This window comes from Procambarus clarkii, chromosome 26 (assembly GCF_040958095.1).
Source record: "Procambarus clarkii isolate CNS0578487 chromosome 26, FALCON_Pclarkii_2.0, whole genome shotgun sequence".
Taxonomy (NCBI): domain Eukaryota; kingdom Metazoa; phylum Arthropoda; class Malacostraca; order Decapoda; family Cambaridae; genus Procambarus; species Procambarus clarkii.
In genome coordinates this window covers 21,835,008-21,853,922 of record NC_091175.1, presented here as the reverse complement: position 1 = coordinate 21,853,922, position 18,915 = coordinate 21,835,008, and the positions used below count along the sequence as shown (strand labels likewise).

Genomic DNA, 18,915 nt, shown 5'->3' with positions numbered 1-18,915 from the left:
TTGGTCTGTTGTGTCTGTTGTGTCTGTTGGTCTCTGCAACCTGTCTTCTCGCCTAATTCGTCGCAATTTTAACGTAATCAAACCCCTTAAAAATGCCATGTATTAGTTGAAATTCAACCATGTTAATATTGACGTTTTCTATGCCTGTAGGTTTTAATAGGCATAGAAAACTGTGCTGCTGCTGCTGTTCGTACGCTTTTGTTTAGGCCAAACAATTGCCTTGTTTACGTTTCTGTTTAAGCAAAACAGTTCCGTTTTGGCAAACGGTGAGAACGGGCGGTAATGTGAGTGTTTCTCACAACCCTGAGGTCGAGTTATAACTTGAGGCTCACTGTATATGTGGACTCAACAAATATGTATGATAAACCTACGCAGGTAGACCCAAGGTTAAGAGGCGGGGCCCCGAAGCTGAGGCTCAACACAAACACAGCTGGGTAAGTTTGTGACTAGGTGAGGATACACACAAGGAAAATATATGTGTTTGAGTGTGTGTAATTGGGGTGTAAACATTACATAACCACGTGTTTGGGTGTGTGAGTGCATATGTTTGGATGAAAACACCACACAAGCGCATGAGTGCGTGTGTTTGGACGAAAGCACCACACACACACACACACACACACACACACACACACACACACACACACACACATGTGAGTGGGTGTTTTGAGTTTGTGAATGGGGGTTGTTTGAGTGAAAGAACGACACAAGAGCGTGAGTGATTGATTGATTGACCGATGAAAATTGGGCCACCCAGGAGGTGGCACGGGTGTGAATAACCCGAAACGCGTGTGAATGCGTGCGTGCGTGTGTCTGGATATAGGCGCCATTAAACCAGCTGCTCAGAGCATCTCTCCTGGTTGTTTTAACATCATTAAACCACGACGAACAAAGCCAGCAAGGCGGGCTCAGGGGCATTCCTTTTCCTCTGGAATAAATACAATTTATAACGAACGCTAAAACCGGTTGACTGAATAATTTAGCGAGGCAGCCTAACCTCAGAGCAGGTTCCGTGTTTAAGACAGGAATTGCATTAATACCTAATACACACAGAAGGGCAAGAATGTACTCATCTACGATCACGTTCAATTACAAGTTCAAGTACGTTTATCGAGACAATAAATACGCTCAAAGGGGATAGCGTAGCCTAGGCTATTTCTACCCTCCACAATCTACGATCAAGGGTAACTGAACTCAAGAGGTGAATGTATATCTGTGTATTCTGGGGAAGTGTACATCAGTGTAAACACTACGGGAGTGTACATCACTGCACTCATGGGAAGTGTACATTACTGTAAGTGTGGGCATGTGTACATCAGTGTAAGTATGGGAATGTGTACATGAGTGTAATCACGGGAATGTGAATGGTCTGATAACTGGACATTCGGTGATGTAGTGTGGGAGATCATGCCCCAGTTCTTCAAGGATATCTTCATTTTTGTTATTAATATATTAGGTACATCTGCATTTGTGCAGCTGTCCTAGACTATATGAAGGGGAGTACAGTTGTCAAAAAGCTAGTTACGTGATGCTGAAAATCCCCATCACACAGGATGGTTAGTCATACAGAGGCATGTGATAAGCGGTCTGCACTGGCAGACTCCGGATGCATTTTGAGGATATCAACAACACAAGATTGAATAAGGCAGCAGTGGTAATACAAGTCCCCATCTCGCAGGATGGTTAGTCATACAGAGTCATGTGTTTAATAGCCTGCACTGGCAAATTTTGGGTATACTGTGAGGATATCTTCATAGTAGCCTGTACTGGCACTCAGAACTCTACGCCTTTAGCCTTCCTGATTTCATTTTTTTGTGTTGTTAATCTGTGGTGAGAGTGACGGACACGCCGCCTAGACCATTATCTACGAGACTATGAACACCTGAGAGACATTAGAAATATGTGTGGAATAATAAACCCCACATTGTTTGAGTTAGGAAAATACCATTTGTCAAATATAGATACTGTTATTAAAAGATTCCCCCTTTTTCACCAGCAAGATAACGTAAGATTTTAAGGGTTGACAAATGTTGATCTTCTTGTTTGAGAAGCTGTTCACTTAACAGTTAAGCAAGTCCCAGCTGTGTCTGGGTACAAGTGACAGGATGAACAACCCAGCGGGTTTTCTTCCTATTGGGAAGTGTTGTACATGCTGCTATGGCGGTGTGTCCACACACAAGATGAGTGGCGCTGCCCAATAAACTCGCTCTTCGGGGCAAAATTAAAACAAAAATTAATAAATCGTTATCAAGATACTTGCTGATATTAGTCTAGAAGTGCCTTTTTATAGGGGGGGGGGTTGGAAATAGCTAAAGTTTGCAGACAGCTCGAGGCAGCTTGCTGATCATCTGACTAAACTCCACAGACCAATAGACAAACGAAGGAGACTCGTGGCGTCTAAACCAGGGCCGCGAGCCTCTGAGGCCACAGAGACAAGAAGTAGTGCGTAGTGTAAGTCAAATATAATATAATGCTAGAAGCGTGGGAGCAGCAGCAGCAGCAGCAGCTGCAGCAGCCGACACCAGAGAGGGCGGGGCTGACTGACCACAGCGGCTAAGCTTGCAGCCGCAGGATTCAATCCGCCGGAAGTAGAGACGATAACTACACAAACCACTCCCCCAGATCAGGATTCCACTCTGCTACAAAAGATCAGACTGACTCCCAGTCGCTTTCCTGGCAGATTTACCCAACACTCACAAGCGTCACCCCTTGCGACAAAACAGTAATCAATTCCAGGAAATACTCATGAGTAATGAGGTATTACTGCGTTGATCGACGGAACGTATCGTGGACGACAACCACCACAAAACCCAAAACCAACAAGTGCAAAACATGAGCTCACTGAACCGTCCACTCATTCACATCCGGCGAGATGCTGCGAGAATCACAATCCCCTTAACCCGCCAATATTATTAGTAATATACATCCCAGTGACACATGTCACGAGTACCACACACAGGACACGACCAGTCAGCACGGCAGATGGCGGAATTCCAGCAGGTAAACCGCCACGGGAAGGACAAATTAAGAATATGAGAGGAGGACGGAGGCCACTGAAAATTGCGCGTGGCCGGCGGGCATAACATCCGGCGGACGGTTGGCTGAGTCTTCCCCCTCCACCACCAGGCGGCCGCCCGCCCGCCGTCCTCCCCGGGCGGCGCGTGGCTTCTCTCTGGTGGACGTGTGCCGCCCCATCCTTCACTACTGCTCTATTCTCACCCCGCACTGCTCTATCCTCACTCCGTACTGCTGTACCCTCACCCGTCACTGCTATACCCTCACCCGTTACTGCTGTACCCTCACCCGTCACTGCTGTACCCTCACCCGTCACTGCTGTACCCTCACCCGTCACTGCTGTACCCTCACCCGTCACTAGCACCGACACTAACCAAGCAGTATCCAAGGGTGAGAACCCAAGGACCTGCCCGAAACGCTATGCGTGTTAGTGGCTTGATATGAATATAAAAACATCAATGCTATATACTCTCATAAACCCAACGTGCCTTCTTGTATGTATATAAATAAATAAATAAATAAATAAATAAATAAATAAATAAATAAATAAAGTTCATTACACTAATAAAAGGTTCACTCATGACTTAGTGTATAAATTATCCTAATGAGAGCAGTTCTTAATGTCTCCTCGCGTGTTCAAGACGTCATGGAATAAAATTAATATTTTGTTTTTGTCGGGGACAGGAAGCCTGTGAATGTATATGCGTTAGAGTTGTATCAAAGTCCCACCCCCCTCCCCCCAAGATCGAACGACTGACCACTCCCCAAGTTGCAACCCTACAATAGTTGCCTAACTAACCTATTTACTACTAGGTGAACAGAAGCATTAGGTGAAAGGAAACGTGCCCCACCATTTATGTCCCACTTGGGAATCGAACCTGAGATCCGCGATTCTGAGTCGAGAACGCAGGCAACTGTGCTACGAGAACTACGAGGCGTTATGTTATCACTAACGACCCACAACTGCCACACTATGTTATCACTAACGACCCACAACTGCCACACTATGTTATCACTAACGACCCACAACTGCCACACTATGTTATCACTAACGACCCACAACTGCCACACTATGTTATCACTAACGACCCACAACTGCCACACTATGTTATCACTAACGACCCACAACTGCGACACCATATTACCACTAACGACCCACAACTGCCACACTATGTTATCACTAACGACCCACAACTGCCACACTATGTTATCACTAACGACCCACAACTGCCACACTATGTTATCACTAACGACCCACAACTGCCACACTATGTTATCACTAACGACCCACAACTGCCACACTATGTTATCACTAACGACCCACAACTGCCACACTATGTTATCACTAACGACCCACAACTGCCACACTATGTTATCACTAACGACCCACAACTGCCACACTATGTTATCACTAACGACCCACAACTGCCACACTATGTTATCACTAACGACCCACAACTGCCACACTATGTTATCACTAACGACCCACAACTGCCACACTATGTTATCACTAACGACCCACAACTGCCACACCTATCAGGGAGAAAGGCTTGGCGCTTTCCCCCTGATAATTCCCTCTCTCCCTCTCCCTCTGAATATTTATGCTAATTTAACAGGGTAATTTCATCATTAACCCAAATGATTTAATTTTTTGTTTATTAACACATTTAGGTACATCTGCACTCATGTGGCTAGACTATATGAAGGGGAATACAGTGTCAAAAAAACAGATTTAATAATTTTCGAGTAAGTAATAAAGTCTATGGACATCACAACCGCGATTTCATATCAGACTTTGAGCGGTTTAATGAAAATTGGACTCGGGGGTAGGGTCTCAGGCTAACATTTCTTAATTTAAGAGCATTTAATCTGACTACCCTATGTCCGTCCCATACCGCAGACCATCCCCCCCCGCAAACTTGGGTGAGGCTAGCCTCCAACTTAAGACAGAAGCAGACATTCTCTCTCTTATAGTATAGAGATGAATGAGTTTATAGTGGAGGTAATTAGGTGCTGCCTCGTATAGTACATATTGTCTTGCAGTTTCCTGTATTCTTCTGTGTCTATGAACTGCCTTCCATAGTCACTACGCCTTCTGCATATCCTGTATTATGTTCTTATACTAAAACACAACAAATGATCGCCTAAAATAAGAACATTTAGTTACAGTCTCATTATTTTTTTAATTTCCAGTCAATAATATATGGTGTACATGTATAATTACTGTGTATGTAGTCACCTAAATGTGATTGTAGAACGAGCTATAGCTCCTGAACCCATCCTCGTCAACTGTCGGTTGTTTAATGCAGTTACACCTGCTGCTCCTGTTTCTTTCATGCTCTTCTATTGGCCCTTTATTGAATTACATTTTGCTGTTTCTCCATCTAACCCATTCCCTTTGTTCGTTACTCTTACTGTCAGTATTATCTTGCTGTGCTTGTGGTGTTCAGTTTTAGATCTTGGCACCTGTCTTTTGATATTTGTTCAACTCTCTGTACATGAGTTCAAGCCCTTCATCAAGTTTGATTTCTCTGCCATACAAGTATTTAAAGCTCTGTAAGTGTGTGTGTGAGAGAGAGAGAGAGAGAGAGAGTGACAGAGAGGGAGAGAGAGAGAGAGAGAGAGAGAGAGTGACAGAGAGGGAGAGAGAGAGAGAGAGAGAGAGAGAGAGAGAGAGAGAGAGAGAATAATAATCTAAATTATAAAGGTAAAGATATAAAGTATAGATATAGTTGACTATACAATACCAGCAGAGCAGTGGCTAACAGTCTGCTCACATATGATTAAAGCAGAGTTTGATTCCCGGCCAAGACCAGATCATTTGGCCAGCTTTCCTTACACCTGATGCCTCAATTCATCTAGTAGTAAACAGGTGCCCGAGAGCTTGACAACTGTTGTAAGTTACATCCTGGGGAAGGTTGTGTGTGTGCCAGGAGGACGTCAACAACCCTATCAAGGTAAACTCCTTGTCTGCAGTTTACCATGATTCAGTTGTGAGTTCTTCTACTCTCCAAGCTCGATCTGTGGCCGAGTTGTCATGTGACAACCCGTTCTCGCAAAATTAATAAGTCAATATTGACTTATTAAATATGTGCATAGGTGACATACTTAAATTAACATAATAGTTTCCCTTGAAAAGCTTCATAGAAAACACCGACCTTACCTAACCTACTTAGTATGTTAAGATAAGCATCTTATTGCTTCGTAATTACAATTATTACCTGACCTATACCTATAATAGGTTAAGTAACAATTGTAATTACGAAGCTATAAGATGCTTATTTTAACATACTAAGTAGGTTAGGTAAGGTCGGTGTTTTCTATGAAGCTTTTCAAGGGAAACTATTATGTTAATTTAAGTATGTCACCTATGCACATATTTAATAAGTCAATATTGACTTATTAAATTTGCGAGAACGGGTTGCATGTGATGATCTAAATGACTGTTACTTGCAGCGGCCCGCAGGCCCAAATATACATTACAACCCGGATGGTCCGGCACTTATTGTAAGACCTTGGGCCAAATTCACGAAGCAGTTACGCAAGCACTTACGAACCTGCACATCTTTCCTCAATCTTTGGCGGCTTTGTTTACAATTATTAAACAGTTAATGAGCTCCGAAGCACCAGGAGACTGTTTATAACAATAACAACAGTTGATTGGCAAGTTTTCATGCTTGTAAACTGTTTAATAAATGTAACCAAAGCCGTCAAAGATTGAGAAAAGATGTACACGTTCGTAAGTACTTGCGTAACTGCTTCGTGAATCTGGCCCCTGGCCCCCTTAACTGTAGCCTCTGTTCACCCAGCAGTGAATGGGTACCTGGTTGTCAAACTATTTGGCGGGTCGTATCCCGGGGAACATGGGATTAAGGACCTGCCCGAAACGCTACGCCTGCTGGTGGCTGTACAAGAATGTAACAACTCTTGTATATATAAATAAATAAGTATACAGTTTATTTTCAGTTTACATAAGTTTACTTCCCCCTGCCCTCACCACCGCCCCTATACTCCTTGTTCTTGACTGTCCTCTGTCTTAAATCTGGCCATCCAACCCTTGTCCTCAGGTTCGTAAGTGCTTGCGTAACTGCTTCATGAATCTGGCCCCAGGTTCGTAAGTGCTTGCGTAACTGCTTCGTGAATCTGGCCACAGGTTCGTAAGTGCTTGCGTAACTGCTTCATGAATCTGGCCCCAGGTTCGTAAGTGCTTGCGTAACTGATCCATGAATCTGGCCCCTAATATCGTCCCGGCAAGGGGGGGAAACCAACTAATAACATTTGATTATGAATAATTAACGTACTGAGCGTTTTAATCACAACAAAGGAGAGTCCTAGTGAAAGCATTTGTGAGACTGTCGACTGGACAACGCACGAGGATACAGACGACTGTAACAAGCGATTGTTACACGGTGACTGAAAACTGGTTATTGGTAGCCACCGTCATAGATACAATCCCCCCCCCGCCCCCCTCCAGCCCACCGTCTCCCCCTAGTCTGTTGGCGCCAAACTAGCCCCTATGACAACCAGGCTCAAGAGCTTGAGTGGCGAACCGCGTCCCGGCAACCAGCAAAACCAAATTAACGATGGACGCAAAAGGTCGAAGAGTGTAGGTATGCTTGAGGAGCCTGAGCGAGGGCTAAGGCACCATAGGTGCTCAAGAGACACATACACTCAGGATGGGGAAAGTTTGAAAGATGTAGTTGTCATTTGCTCCATTTTCATGATCGCTTAGCAACGGGATTCATTCTTACTGGACACCAGTGAACAAGGGGGGCTCTGTGACACAAATCACAGTGAACAAGTGGTTCTGCACCATACCCATCACAGTGAACAAGCGGCTCTGCACCATACCCATCACAGTGAACAAGCGGCTCTGCACCATACCCATCACAGTGAACAAGCGGCTCTGCACCATACCCATCACTGTGAACAAGCGGCTCTGCACCATACCCATCACAGTGAACAAGCGGCTCTGCACCATACCCATCACTGTGAACAAGCGGCTCTGCACCATACCCATCACAGTGAACAAGCGGCTCTGCACCATACCCATCACAGTGAACAAGCGGCTCTGCGCCATACCCATCACAGTGAACAAGCGGCTCTGCGCCATACCCATCACAGTGAACAAGCGGCTCTGCGCCATACCCATCACAGTGAACAAGCGGCTCTGCACCATACCCATCACAGTGAACAAGCGGCTCTGCACCATACCCATCACAGTGAACAAGCGGCTCTGCACCATACCCATCACAGTGAACAAGCGGCTCTGCACCATACCCATCACAGTGAACAAGCGGCTCTGCACCATACCCATCACAGTGAACAAGCGGCTCTGCACCATACCCATCACAGTGAACAAGCGGCTCTGTGCCATACCCATCACAGTGAACAAGCGGCTCTGCACCATACCCATCACAGTGAACAAGCGGCTCTGTGCCATACCCATCACAGTGAACAAGCGGCTCTGCACCATACCCATCACAGTGAACAAGCGGCTCTGTGCCATACCCATCACAGTGAACAAGCGGCTCTGCACCATACCCATCACAGTGAACAAGCGGCTCTGCACCATACCCATCACAGTGAACAAGCGGCTCTGCACCATACCCATCACAGTGAACAAGCGGCTCTGCACCATACCCATCACAGTGAACAAGCGGCTCTGTGCCATACCCATCACAGTGAACAAGCGGCTCTGTGCCATACCCATCACAGTGAACAAGCGGCTCTGCACCATACCCATCACAGTGAACAAGCGGCTCTGTGCCATACCCATCACAGTGAACAAGCGGCTCTGTGACATACCCATCAAGAATTTCAGGTCCGTAACACTTTTGATTAGATGATGTTGGCCTGAAATATTGGCCTCCTAATTTACAAGATGAAGACACGCTAGAAAGAGTACAGAGAAGGGAGACAAATGTATTATACTATCAAAGAAATATATCTTACGAAGTAAGATTCAGAACTTAAATTTACTTTCTTTAAAGAAACATAGGCTACCGGAAATCATAGTTCGAACCTTTAAGATATTGAAGAAATTGTACAATGCAAAACATCAGGAATTATTTAGGATTCGCAAAGACAACATGAACTTTATTGTCAGAAAATATAGGGTCACCTGGAACTAAGTATTCCCATCAATAAGTCTAAAACTAAATTCTTCCATTTTAAGTTATCCCAAAACGTTGTGCATATTAATGGATTTACCACATACAAATAACGTTCCATGCAAAGTAACCACTGTAAACACTTTGTACATCATAAAATATAACTGATTATTATACATTATTATTATTAACACAAGTGTAAGGCAGATGATTTTAGGGAGGTTAGGGAAGTGTTAATAATATTAATATTAAAATAAATTCTTCCATGATGATGTAGGTGCAAATTTTTTCAGTTATTTAGGCTATGCTCTCCACGGTGTGACTTATATATTCCCCCTACTCCTTCTAACAACCTGGGTCTGGATTTCCTGACTAATAATGACTACCTGGCTAAAATGGCGTCTGATCAGATCCATGGACATGCAAAATGTTGACGGAATAAAACCGATCAATGCTTCAAAACAACACTTCGTGTGGCTGGATGCCCCAAGTTGTTGCCAAATGTAACTAATAAATTAGCAACAGAGGATCAGCCTTTCTCAGCAACAAGCCTGGTTGTATGTGCCTCTAGTGCTGCTACGGACATGTTCACTATAAAATATGAACATCTCAACATTAGTAAGCGTGGTGACCTTCACGCTAAACTATCGGAATTTGCTCCTGGGTTTTCTTTAGTTTCTTTGCACGCTGGCCCAAATGAGCATTAAATCAAATTTAAGTTTTATGAGCCATTAAAATAAAGATTTATTTTTTAATTTAATGGCAACTAATAAAGCAAATTAGTTTCACAAATTGTTTCAATAATTATCATTATAATATAATTGTAAAAATATTTCTAGACGAGAATTCAAAATGGAGAGGGAAGATTGCTCATAGCAAGGTGGATAGTACTTCTGTCTCCCACTCGTTAGGTCCATGGTTCGTGTCTCCTATATATAGGAGGCGATATATATATATATATATATATATATATATATATATATATATATATATATATATATATATATATATATATATATATATATATATATATATAGCGCCTGACAGCTTAGAGGACAGCGCTTCGGATTCGTAGTCCTGAGGTTATGGGTTCGATCCTCGGTGGAAGCGGAAATAAATGGGCAGAGATTCTTTCAACCTGATAACCCTGTTACCTAGTAGTAAATAGGTACCTGGGAGGTAGACAGCTGCTACGGGCTGCTACCTGGGGATGTGTAACAAAAAGGCCTGGTCGAGGACCGGGCCGCGGGGACGCTAAGCCCCGAAATCATCTCAAGATAACATCAAGAAGATACATACACACAAGGCCCTAAACAATTAACAGCCTCATACTGACTGAACCTTCTCTATAACATCACTCCACCAGTGACTATTCATTGACAGGTTGACTAACAGTTGAAACATGCTCACTCAACACTGAAGTGAAGTCAACTATACCATACTGAAAAATAGTGATCCAGGCCAGGGCCCCCATTTTTTTTTCCAATATTGTATAGTGTTAATTATTATGGAGTCTTAATTGTCACCTTCCTGCCTCAGCCCTCATTCCAGCTTGCACTGGATAAATAATATGAAAAACCTGTTGTCCAAGAGTAGATAGAAGGTAATAGGGTAAATAAGGCTATCAGTAATGAATAACAAAATGTTTTACATACTAAAATCTGCATATATAATCCTTACACCTTGGAGCCTTACTGATACAGCGTTGAAAATAAAATTCCCATTTTCAGTATGCAGGAGGAACAAGTGGGTCAAAGAATTGCAGGACAATATTTCTAGAACCACTGGTCACCAAGAAAAAATAAGCCTAGAAAATTCAATGATAAAATGGCAGCACTCAGAGTATTTCTAAACATATTAACTAAATATTTACACCTGAAGCACTTTTAACACAAGCAGAAGAGTAGCTGGCCAAACTCCCTCCTAAGGGCGCCACACTTAGGCCAGCTTATCTCCTTAACATCTCCGTGAAATAACATCACTAGATAGTGACAATCACCTACAGGTATAAAGAATAATGATAACACAAAATTCCCCCCTTTACCTCTAACATAACAGTTTTCTGAATATAATACTTACCTACTTGTCTTTTTAAATGTTAAGTGAGAGAATAGGCACCATTGCCCCCTTCTTCCTTCAACTACTCGAGTTGGTTGCCAACTGACACAGTTGACTGGATCAAGAATATCTCTCAGACAATTACCTCCTAATTCTTTTTTACTCTACCTCAGCACTATAATCATAACTCAACTCATTGACAGATCATATACAAATTGGCCAACATCTATATAGATTTCAAACTCTGTACATTCGTAATTTCTCTAACTAAATTTACAGTACTTTGGCCTACATATATTGACATGTGACCTATCAGCTCCATCTACTAATTATTAATTTATTTTGTGCAATATAAAATTAATTTTAAATTAATGCATATTGAAAGATATTCAAATAAAAGATAAGCCCAGCCTAGTAATCTTAATTATGCATCATTTGGCTATCAATAGCTACTCAACTTCCATTTGTATATTGAAATGCTAAGTCTGCATATAGCTAAATCACTAACGCTAGCGCATGCAAATTATGTATGCAAATTACGCAGGCGATTTCAAATTCGCGTTTTACTGACGTAGTCATTACATCTTCACTACCCTAGTTTATTACATTTTCCTTCACTGCTCGTTCCTGTGCACCAAACAGCAGTAATTGATAACCTAAGTGTAAAACGACTGATGGATCGTGGTCTAGGGAAACAACACTAAATAACCTTACCAGTATCAGCTCCTGGTCGCAATCCAAATTTTACCCTCCTCCCAAAAATAATAATTAGAGCAATTCATTATCAGATCATGCTTAGAAGCGCTTATGGTGCCACTTCCATGTTCCTGTTACCATTGGAAACGGATCAGGAACAAATCCACGGAAAGCTTTGTTGAAGTTACCTGTTTAAAACGTTATTCCTAATCACAGTGGGCCCAGATGGAAAGATATTACGTGTACGTACAGTGGTCTACTTTCTCGACTCACAATCGAGGAGCCTGGATATGATTCCCGGGCCGGCCAGAAATGGGTACAACCCATTTCTGTACCTTTCGCTTGATGCCTCTATTCACCTAGTAGGTGAATAGAGGTGCGCGGGAGTTAGGCAACTTGGTGTGAGGTGCATCCTACGGGAAAATCAAGTTATCCTAAGGGCACCTCGATCGATAACCCGAAGTGCAGGCTTCCTGTCCCCAACAACGGGAATTATTATTCGAAATCACGAAAAGTTATAAATTGATGAGCGTACTGACGTACAGGAGTCTCAGCTTTTCAAGATTCGTCTTTCCCCCTTTCAATTGCATGAAACATCCTGGTTACCCATCTTTATACGCTTTCCAATGAGCTTGGATGCCTTAACAATTACGAGTTTTAAATTTAAATTAATGAAGTATGCTAGCACAGACATATTTTTGTACATTACACATATTAATTCAATTAAGATACATTAATGCAATCTTATAAACCACTAGAATAGCTTTAAATTGATCCACCAGCTACGTGATACTTGAGAAAGTGACAAGCCTAGTACGAGGGTCTCAACACGAGCATAACACGCTGGTCTCAAACAAAAGCCTAGAACGTGGATCTCAAACAAGACCCACGTTGGTCTACAACAAAAGCCTAGTACGTGGGTCTCAAACATGACCCATGTTAGTCTACAACAAAAGCCTAGTACGTGGGTCTCAAACATGACCCATGTTAGTCTACAACAAAAGCCTAGTACGTGGGTCTCAAACATGACCCATGTTAGTCTACAACTAAAGCCTAGTACGTGGGTCTCAAACATGACCCATGTTAGTCTACAACAAAAGCCTAGTACGTGGGTCTCAAACATGACCCATGTTAGTCTACAACAAAAGCCTAGTACGTGGGTCTCAAACATGAACAAGAATAACAAGGGTGACGTGGTGGTGGTAGTGACCTTGACTAGACAAAGCCAGAGGAGTCAGACACACTTGTGGGGCCCTTCACCCCTCCTCCACATCCAGTCAGTCAATCACAGTGCCAAGACGCTGCGAGCCACACCATGTCAAACTTGTCATCCACGAGTCGCGTCACGCTGCTCATATACAGTATTAGGCTCAGACACTGCTATGTAAATTATGTTTCGAGCAACACATCGGCTTGATAGAAGATATTCGCTGTACAGCTGCGAATCATTACATAAACGGCTACAAGTGGATTTATTCTACGAATAGGCGTTTGTAGTAGCAAGTACATTATGATACATTTACTGTTAGGAATGAGTTTGACAACATTTACCTCAGCCTTATTCGAAGATCCCGGGTTCGTTTCCCGGGAGGGACAGAAATGGTTGGGCACGTTTCCTTTCGTTCACCTAGCAGTAAACAGGTATCCGGGAGTTTGGCAACTGTTGTGGGTTACACTCTGAGATTGGTCAATAGCTGGCCTAGGGGTTGTGGGGCCTCGATAAGCCTTAGTACAGGCATCCTGTCCCCACAATGGGAAATTATTGGGCTTGACTAAGTAAGTAATTATCAAAAGAAAGCGCCAACCATTCTTGACCAAACGTCCACCATGGGGTCACGCGGTTAGACATGTATTGAGGCAAAAATAATTTGACAAATTGGTTGTGATCATGACCAGACGGAGCCGTCTATGAGCAGCGGCCACAAATCGTGGTCGTGATCAAAAGGAGAAATACACTCTTTGGACGAAGTTTGAATAAAAACTGCTACACTTTGACAGTAAAGTGGTGCATCCTTCACAGTGCAAGCAACAAGAAGTAATGGAGATTAAACCTGGAGACGTTGCTGACCTGGAAAACGTTCAGAGAACTTTAACTGCCCCAATCCTTTCAATAAAACATCTAACGTATTGAGACAGCTTAAAATCCTTCAAATCTCTAACCTAAAATAAGGCCTTATGAGATTAGGAGTCATAGAATAATGTGCAGAATAGCCCACTGAAGAGTACAGGGTACAATAGGATAAAATTATATTAAACATTAAGGGCTCAATACTTTTTTCATTACCCTCCCTCTAAATGTAAGTTATAACTACCCGACCTCTTATGGAATTCAAGAGGGAATTTAATCAAGCCTAACTGACCAGACCCTCAACCAGGAGGCCAGAGAACATGGAAACATTGGCCCCCGGAACCACCTTAAAGGTACGGTACATTATGACATACAAAATGAGTGATCTAATGTCATTTGCATCCTTCAAAGTACCACTGGAGGGAGGAGTGCTACTGGACGCCTTGATCAAGCGACCAACAGGGTTGTACACATCAAGAGGTGTATGCAACATCTCAGTGCATAGACACTAAGTTTACTTTAGTCTTGGACTAAAGTATACTCATTGGTTGGTGTGTACGCTAGTGTCACGGTCATCATAACCCTCGTGCTATTGATATGCCTTAAGCCCAAACCAATCTAGTCCTCCCCAACAATTCTGGCCAAATGACGTAAATGTAACGATGAATCAACGTTGAAAATGTTGATACAACATTAACCAAACGTTGATACAACGTTGTTAAACGTTACTCTAGCATGTTTTTCCAGCTGGGAATTAACCCTAGCATGAGACCAGGCGGTGAGACCTCATATCAGCGCTGCTTCTAATTTGAACAATAAGTTATGTGAAAGCGAAACCGTCACATATTGGTGGTCAAAATATGTGGTCGTAGTTCGTCGTCTGTACTATTGTTTACAAACAACTTCTCAAAGGACCCAACATGAAATTTTTGTATGCACTGAAAATTAAGTAAAGAAAAAGTTGACGATAACACCATTTTCATTACAAAATAAGATTTATGTATTGGGCGCATGTAATCAAGCAACCCGTCCACAGATTAAGTACATTCCATCCAGCGGTCGACCCCAAAGACGCATTCATCAATTTTAATATGCTGTTCATTCAAAACAGGAATTTTCCCAAATATAAATACATATGATTTTATAATACCAAATTGTATACACTTAGGCTAACATATTAAGGCTAATAAACTCATTGGTTTCTCATATTTTAAATAGGTCAAAAGAATGAAATTAAATTCATGTAAGAATTCCACTGGCACGCCAATTAAACCTACAAAAGAATACTGAAATAGTATTAGGAAAACGGCCATCAGTAACCAGGAGAGTCTAAAACGTTTACTGACAGAGGTGAATGGAACTCTGCAAGCATGTGCTAAACACCTTAACATAAAAAAAACACAACAATCACATAATACCAAACAGGTGTAGGAATAAGCCGAGGATTGTGAGACCCATTTTAATTAAAATTTGAAATGTGGTCTTTAATACCCCTCAGCAAGAGCCAGAAGTTAGGCTCCGGTAGGGGCTGTAAGTGGTTTGACCCGGGAAAATATCCCATCAATTGTCGTAGCCATCAGTGTTGCTCATCTATAGACTCGGGAGGCTCTTTGTCAATATAAAACTGTGTATCAAAAACACAAAAATCCGAAATATATTTATTCGATTCGTTGTAATATCTAACAAAGGATTACCATTATATGTATTTTCTTTAAAGCTCTTTTCTCTAATACGGCTTAGACACTGAGATCAGACCACGGAACAGGATGTTGGACACAGGCTTACCTGCGCCTCTCTAAGTAAACACAAAATAGCCCACCATTCCCCAGTTATACACAGGAGCGTCATCCGTGTAATGAGGAATTGTGTATTAGCATGCTACCTCATTCTTGCATACATCTTTGAATTGCCTGATTCAAACACATTTAGTCATGTATACAATCTCTTCAGCTTGTATAGACTAGTTACCACATGCCTTTGTATGACTAACCACCCTGTGTGATGGGGATTTTTAGCATCACGTAGCTAGTTTTTTGACACGCTGTACTCCCCTTCATATAGTCTAGGGCAGCTGCACAAATGCAGATGTACCTAAATGTGTTAATAAAAAACAAAAAAATCAGCTTGTATGTAAGGCTAGTAGCTCTCAGCTATTCTGTGGTATTTCTGTGTAAGCTATGAGATCATTAAGGTCGAGCTTTGCTGCGGTATGTGAAAACTAAAGGTTTGTGCAGCAGTATGGCTCTGTTCAGGTCTTTCTAATTTCTTTTCCAAAGCATTAAGATGGGGTAAACCTACAACACTCGCAGGGGAATTGTTACCAATTTACAACGCTGAAGGATTTTTTTATATATGGGTAGATAGCCTCATATATCTCGATCACGTTACTTTGTACCTTTTTATGCATCATGCAGGAAAAATTTGCCTCAACACTCAGTCCCTCTTATTAGGCAAGAACTTGTTAGTCCATCGTCAGGTATTTCACTCAATACCTTTACTACTCAGATGTTGCTTTTATTAAACAATATTCAAACGAATTTATCTTGTTTCATAATAGTTAGTATTTTTTCTTCAAACATGTTTAGTGACGTTCACCACAGCTGGCGTCCACTCCTGTGGCTTCCTTCACTTCCTCTCCCGCCGCCCCACAACTTACCAACATGTTAAACAACGGTGGACTTTAGTTTACCTCACAATCTCTGAAGAACCTGCATTTATTTCAGCTTTACCTTATTATTAGTCCAGAGTAGAAAATTTGCAGTTTAGACTTTGTAGCTTATAATATCTAAGTGAATCTCAACTGCACACGTTCAAGTTAATTTGTTTTTGCTTATAAGTTCGAAGGCAGATATAAGCGGTGGAAGGTAATGAAAGATATCACTGGAAGCAATAACAGACTTAGAATTGCTATCCCTGAGCTGAATGATTATTGCGTGGCATCACTGAGTCTGGTTTACTGTCGCTGATCCTGTTTGCTGTTTCCTGAGAATTGATACGTTTAATCTATACTATAAGAATGTTTGCCTGTCTCTTTCTGTCCAACGCTAGAGAGCAGACGATTGGGGTTACCCTCGCCCAAATTTGCAGAGGGAATGGTCTGGGGTACGGGGCATACATTAGCTGGTCTGATTAGGCTTATATTAAATGAATTAAGAAATATTAGCATTTATTGGCAAGACCAATGTGATTTTCATAGTCAAGTGTGAAATGTATGGTGTGCTTCCCCTAGAGTTTTGACCCTCCCTTACACACATGCTGGAGACCCAAACACGCGCTGACCCTCCCCAACCTGCACACACACACACATGCTGGAGATCCAAACACACGCTGACCCTCCCCTACATACACACACACACACATGCTGGAGATCAAAACACACGCTGACCCTCCCCTACACACACACACACACACACATGCCGGAGACCCAAACATGTACTGACTCCCCCCCCCCCCACCCCCACTCTTCCTACAAACACACACACACACACACAGGCAAACACGCACACAACTGCATAAGGCAAAAACCTGCCTCTCAGCCGTGGACGCAATAAAAACACCAGACGCGGAATATAATTTGGAGAATATTAAACGCACTTCAAGTAAAGAATATTTCCAATGCTTCCATTCTTGACATATCAGTACCCTGTTTAACTGCAATTAGTGGAGAAGACGTGATAGGAATAGTTAAATGTAACCACGGATAATCTTACATCATTTTCCACTATCAGGGACAGAAAGCCTGTACATAGGGTTATCATTAAGGTCCCCTCCCCTGGGCCTAATATATATATATATATATATATATATATATATATATATATATATATATATATATATATATATATATATATATATATATATATATATATATATATATATATGTGTGTGTGTGTGTGTGTGTGTGTGTGTGTGTGTGTGTGTATGTGTGTGTGTGTGTGTGTGTGTGTGTGTGTGTGTGTGTGTGTGTGTGTGTGTGTGTGAGAGTGTATATGTTCAGTAGTTCTGTAAAACTGAACACACGTGAACTTACCCGAAATAGTCCTTCACTTATCGCTCTTGGGAAGGTCAATGATAGTTTCAGTCAGCTCTCTTGGATATAAAGTTACAACACACATCATTAACCACTGGTGAAATCTTAGGCAGGGAAGCAGGAGGAATAATATTGTTTACTTGTGATGAGAGTCCTGGGCGGGAGGAGACACACGCGGCACACACTCTCACTAACTCTCCCAGACGTGAACTGACTCTCGGCGTAGCCGCCCACCACCTGTTGAGGGGCGGCGCCTCCCGGGGGCGGGGCTTGGCTCGCCTCCCACCCAACCCTCAACCAATCATATCTCACTCTTAACTGCAGCCCTAATTATGATTGGGGAACTAAAGTAGCAGGAGGTAAGGAAATCGCAGCGCAGAATCACCCACCACGTGCGTCTTACGCTTTAATTCGCAGGTCAGAAAACATTAGTGAACGACTCGGGCTTTCGTAGACCTAAGGTGGCCGAGAATAATGGAATGTGATGAGTTTAAGGATTTTGTTTTTCGTTTATTTCTTACTACAGATGTGGCCATTCGGTTACAACTCTAACTAACGTACATACATTTTTTTTGTCCTCCATGGACAGGGTTAGAAGGTATTTGTTAGACGACACAGTGTAGTGAATTATTGAACAGTCAAGTGCAGAATGTGAATGAAGTGGTTTTTACAATGACAAATTACAATTCTAAACTATATATAATATGTATAGATTGATAGATCGTGTGTCCTACATGGGGGGAGAGCTCCTCTGGTCAGCTTAATTAAGACTGTCTCTTGCAGCTCACTACTTACACTACCATTCAAGGCTCTTAATCATCACAAGTTCAAGTTCAAGTATGTGTATTGAGACAAGAAAGATATACATCTCAAAGGAATAGAGTAGCTTAGGCTATTTCTACCCCCCCCCCTTAATCATCACAGTCTCGGTAAAT

At 42.2% G+C, this 18,915-nt stretch overlaps 1 protein-coding gene across 6 annotated transcripts in view; it reads right to left on the bottom strand.

Annotated features, from left to right (window-relative positions):
* The window catches only part of LOC123756854 (filaggrin-2), a 238,436-nt gene extending 220,259 nt beyond the window's left edge, over window positions 1-18,177 (bottom strand). For all 6 annotated transcript variants that reach the window (XM_069331979.1, XM_069331980.1, XM_069331982.1 and 3 more), the window contains exon 1: window positions 17,981-18,177. The gene's annotated coding sequence lies outside the window, so the exon portion shown is untranslated. The remainder of the gene's footprint in view (window positions 1-17,980) is intronic.
* Window positions 18,178-18,915: the final 738 nt, after the last annotated feature.